Consider the following 5671-nt stretch of genomic DNA (forward strand, 5'->3'; position numbering starts at 1 on the left):
AAAGAATTTCCTCTAGGTATATTTTTGGCTTGCTGCTGCAACTGGTTCAAGTCTCTGCTCAATTCCTCATAGAGGCCTTCCCTGATCCCAGTGTCAAACTTTCTTCTCTTACCCTTTATTTTTCTTCACAGAACCTTTTACTACCTTTTTAAAAATATTTATTTGTTCATCATCTGCCTCCCTCTCCCAAGAACATATACTCACAAGGGCACAGACTCAGATTCATTCACTGCTATATCCCTAGTATCTAGAATAGTACCTGGAACAGCAGGCACTTCATAAGTATTTGTTGACTTCATGAGTTAATAGTCTTTTGTCTGTGCTTTATTCTTTCAAGGTAGCTGAATTCTTTTCTGTGTATGTGAAGAAGTGAAGTGAAGAGAAGTCACTCAGTTGTGTCCGACTCTTTGTGACACCATGGACTGTAGCCCACCAGGCTCCTTGGTCCATGGGATTTTCCAAGCATGAATACTGGAGTGGGTTGCCATTTCCTTTTCCAGGGGATCTTCCCGACCCAGGAATCAAACCCAGGTCTCCCACATTGGACGCATTGGACGCTTTACTGTCCAAGCTACCAGGGAAGCCCCAGAGACAATAAAACTGCAGATAAAATGTACTGGTGGAGTAAGCCACTTTGAAGAAGTTCTTTATAAATGCAGAACCTCATATTTTCCCTACTGAGGGACCACATCATAAGACCCAGATTTTAATCTTGCTTGTACTGCTTACTAGTTGTGAGCTACTGGGCTCATCATTTTACCTCTTTACTCCTTTATGCTCTTGCATGTAAAACTAAAGGGGTTCAGTTAGATGATCATTACTTCTTTTTAGCAGTAAAACTGCATGATTCCACAGGGGCAGAACATCAGCAGCTTAAGATCACAAGACAGGTGAAATCAGGCCTTTAACTCAGGTCTCTTAAACTTCTTCAATGATGACATTACATGTCATCAAAGATACTCTACAGCCAACTGCCCACATACCTGAAAAACTACAATACCTGAAAACTCTTCACAGGGCCAACCTATACACTTGAAAGAGTCAGACTTTTATTTCAAATGTACCTGGTGCTAGATAGATAATCCACAAAACCAAACCTTTAGCATGGTTTTAATATCTATATCACATAACTTTGGGTTAAAAACACCTCAGGAAAAAAATTCCAACTCAGTGGAGAATCATTCGTCAAAATGTCTTTCCTCAAAATCAACTCTGCAAAAAAACCAACCCACAGCAAGAGTTTTTTTAAAAAGAAAGGAAAGGGACTTCCCTGGTTGTCCAGAGGTTAAGAATCTACCTTCCAATGCAGGTGACACAGGTTCGATCTCTGGGAGGGGAACTAAGATCCCACAGGCTGCAGGGCAACTAAGCTTGAGCACCACAACTAGAGAGAAGCCCGCACACTGCAAATCCTAAGCCCATGTGCTCTGGAGCCTGCAAGCCACAAACAGGGAAGCCTGAAGCTGCTGCAATGAAGACCCAGCACAGCCAAATATTAAAGAACAAAAAAAGAAAAAAGAAAGAAAAAAGAATGTACAAGTGAATAGCAGGACAAGAACTATAAGAGGAAGTATATGGAAAGGAGGAGGTAACTTAGCCTCTAGATCTAGCATTTTCTTAATGGTTTCAGCCTGTTTTTTTTGGGGGGGAGGGAGGTGGTTTCTAGAACAAGAAGAAAAATGACTACCCAACCTCTTTGCCTCTCAAACTTATACCTTCAAAGTGGCAGCTGAAAGACCTGACATGGGCAGAATGGAGGCTTGGAGGCTTTTCCAACAGAGGCATTCAACAGTGAATAGGAGGAGTGAAGAGACTAAGGCTTTGGTTCTACCAGAGTGCCAGACAGCTCTTATGATCATGAATAGGTGGCCATATGATTTATCATCCAAACCAGGACATTTTTAGGAATGAAAGAGCACTAAAAATTGTATTAAAGCTATGCGGAAACTGCATCCCAAGTAAATCAGACATATGGTCATCTTAGGTATTAAGGGCCCCAGTAAAGGCAGGGGTGCTTCCCCGGTGGCTCAGCAGTAAAGAATTCACCTGCAATGCAGGAGATGCGAGCTCAATCCCTGGGTTGGGAAGATCCCCTGGAGGAGGAAATGGCAACCCACTCCTGTATTCTCACCTGGAAAATCCCATGAACAGAGGAGGAGCCTTGCGGGCTACAGTCCATGAAGTTGCAAAACAGGCAGGCATGACTTAGCAACTAAAGAACAACAAAGCAAAGGCAGGGGATCTACAGAGTTAGCTGATCGACCATATAACGAAATCTTACCTCACCTTATCAACCACAGGAGCCCCAGCAGAGGCAACAGGGAAGATAGAAATCAGCCTTTCAGCTAATATCTCTGCTCCTTGGGTACAATATAAACTTGTCAGTTACCTGTGGTGCCATTTTCTTATTGATTCCTACGTGTCCCGGCCCTCTGGAATAAACTCCTTTAAGATTGGTCCTAACAGGAAAACAGTATTCAAAGCACACAGACCTAATCTCCAATGCATATCAACTCTGTATCCCAAGAGGTATATGACAGAATCTCGGGTATCTAACACTGAAAAGTGCAAGGAGTGAGCAAGGTGATAAAGGAAGTGTGAACATGAAGGCATGGGAAGAGCAGGTATCTATATGTATGGGCCAAATATGGCTGTCCCAGAATGATATCCTTATTCCCCAGGGGATCAATACAAAATGACCACCATTTCTCAGTTCTAAATTCCTAGGAGAGAAAGTCTGACTAGTACAGATTGGGTCAGGAGTCTCCTTGGTCAAAGTAGGTATGGCGAGGTGTGTGCTCTGCTTAGTTGCTCAGTCGTGTCCAACACTTTGCAGGCTATCAGGGAAGCCCTCATAGCTCAAATGGTAAAGGACCCACCTGCAACACAGGAGACCTGGGTTTGATCCCTGGGGAAGATCTCTTGGAGGAGGGAATGGGTACTGACTCCAGTATTTTTGCCTGAAGAATTCCATGGATAGGGGAGGATGGTGGGCTGCATTCCCTGGGGTTGCAAACTGTCAGACATGACTGACTGAGTGACCAACACTTTTATGGCTAGGTGGTAGGTCACAAATTGCACATGGCTACAGAGATCTCACCCCAGTGGAGTAAAAGCTTTTAGAAAACGGAGGATCTGGGCAAACAGGTGCTCTAAAATTGTATCATATTTGATGCAAACTGAGGAAAGTTGAAAGTCACCATAGAAATGCAAGCAATTATATTGTTCACTGATAGATGAAACATTATAGACAATAAGGTAAAATTATTTGTTGATTCAAGGTCATTCTTAGTATTGGGTTATATCCTGAAAGTGATATTTGAACTTTTATTTCTTTTATCCACTTAATCCACTCCTAAAGTCTTAAATTCTTGGCCCTGCCCCAGGCTTCCCTCTCTTGAGCCTTAAGTAATCTTTAAAACTTGCTGTTAACTTTTCCTTTCTTGCTAAGTGATGGTAAGATTGCCTGTCATTTTGTTTCTTAAGAAAATTGCCTAATATCTGCTTTTGTTAGGAAATATACCACATTATCTTATGGAAGCTTATGAATTTTTTAATGTAATAAAAAACAGATATATATTTTTAATTATTATAAAATTAATACATGTATGAGTTAAAAATTCAAATACATGGAGTAGAAAAATAAAAGATAAAAATGTTGCCCAATTACTGTCCACAACTTAGTTTACTTCCTGGATTACATTTTTGACGAGGACCCAAGTAGGAAGTACATTTTACACCCACATACACACACACACACACACACAGATGATAAAAGTTTCAAGAATTTTACTTGTTCATACTTTTTCTTTTTTGCCCTTCTAATGTAGATTGTAGCCCACTAACTTGATTCACTTCCACAGTTTGAAAACCACTAAAGATAGCTACGTGAAACTGTTTTTTAGTACTTCTGATAGATACCTCTATCCTTGAAAATAATACACACATACTACCACTTGATTCAATTCCTGACTTTTTAAAAATTGACTCCACACTTCGAAAAAGAACAATAAGAACTTAGCTTAATTACATCAGCCTCCGTTTTTCTTTCCCTGGTCTTGTCTTTGCAATTTTTATTATAGTACATTAAGTTCTATTTCTTACTTAATTGCTTTAAATATATTTAAACCTCTATTTCTTTTTATTACTTTATTTAATTGTAGGCTAATTACTTTACAATATTGTAGTGGTTTTTGCCATACACTGACATGAATCAGCCATGGGTGTACATGTGTTCCCCATCCTGAACCCCTCTCCGAACTCCCTCCCCATCCCATCCTTCAGGGTCATCCCAGTGCACCAGCCCTGAGCACCCTGTCTCATGCATCGAACCTGGACTGGTAATCTGTTTCACATATAATATACGTTTCAATGCTATTCTCTCAGATCATCTCACCCTCACCTTCTCCCACAGAGTCCAATAGACTGTACTATACATCGGTGTCTCTTTTCCTGTCTCGCATATAAGATTATCGTTACCATCTTTCTAAATTCCATATATATGCGTTAGTATACTATATTGGTGTTTTTCTTTCTGATTTACTTCACTCTGCATAATAGGCTCCAGTTTCATCCATCTCATTAGAACTGATTCAAATGTATTCTTTTTAATGGCTGAGTAATATTCCATCGTGTATATGTACCACAGCTTTCACATCCATTCGTCTGCTGATGGACATCTAGGTTGTTTCCATGTCCTGGCTATTGTAAACAATGCTGCAATGAACACTGGGGTGTTCATCACGTGTCTCTTTCAATTCTGGTTTCCTAGGTGTGTATGCCCAACAGTGGGATTGCTGGGTCATATGGCAGTTCTACTTCCAGTTTTTTATGGAATCTCCACACTGTTCTCCATGGTGGCTGTACTAGTTTGCATTCCCACCAACAGTGTGAGAGGGTTCCCTTTTCTCCACACCCTTTCCAGCATTTATTGTTTGTAGATTTTTGGATAGCAGCCATTCTGACCCGCGTGAGATGGTACCTCACTGTGGTTTTGATTTGCATTTCTCTGATAATGAGTGATGCTGAGCATCTTTTCATGTGTTTGTTAGCCATCTGAATGTCTTCTTTGGAGAAATGTTTGTTTAGTTCTTTGGCCTATTTTTTGATTGGGTCGTTAAACTTCTATTTTCTGATCTACCATTAGAAAGTGTTCATCCACACATTTAAAAATGTCTCTTAATTCCTCCATTATGTAAGATGAGTGCCTTTGCATCCTTTCACTTCCCTCCACTTCCCAACTTCCATTAGCTGTATCACTACTTTTACACAGTCAATAATTATAACATTTACTGTGTTAGGATAATTGTCTTTTGTATTTTGTCCTTCAACTTATTTTTTAAAGTTATTTTTTTCAATATTCAGTTCAGTTCAGTTCAGTCGCTCAGTCATGTCCGACTCTTTGAGACCCCATGAATCCCAGCACGCCAGGCCTCCCTGTCCATCACCAACTCCCGGAGTTCACCCAGACTCACATCCATCGAGTCAGTGATGCCATCAAGCCATCTCATCCTCTGTCGTTCCCTTTCCCTCCTGCCCCCAATCCCTCCCAGCATCAGACTCTTTTCCAATGAGTCAACTCTTCACGTGAGGTGGCCAAAGTACTGGAGTTTCAGCTGTAGCATCATTCCTTCCAAAGAAATCCCAGGGCTGATCTCCTTCAGAATGGACT

The sequence above is a fragment of the Bison bison genome, unplaced genomic scaffold (genome assembly GCF_000754665.1).
Source record: "Bison bison bison isolate TAMUID 2011002044 unplaced genomic scaffold, Bison_UMD1.0 scf7180017864489, whole genome shotgun sequence".
In the NCBI taxonomy this organism is placed as follows: Eukaryota; Metazoa; Chordata; class Mammalia; order Artiodactyla; family Bovidae; genus Bison; species Bison bison.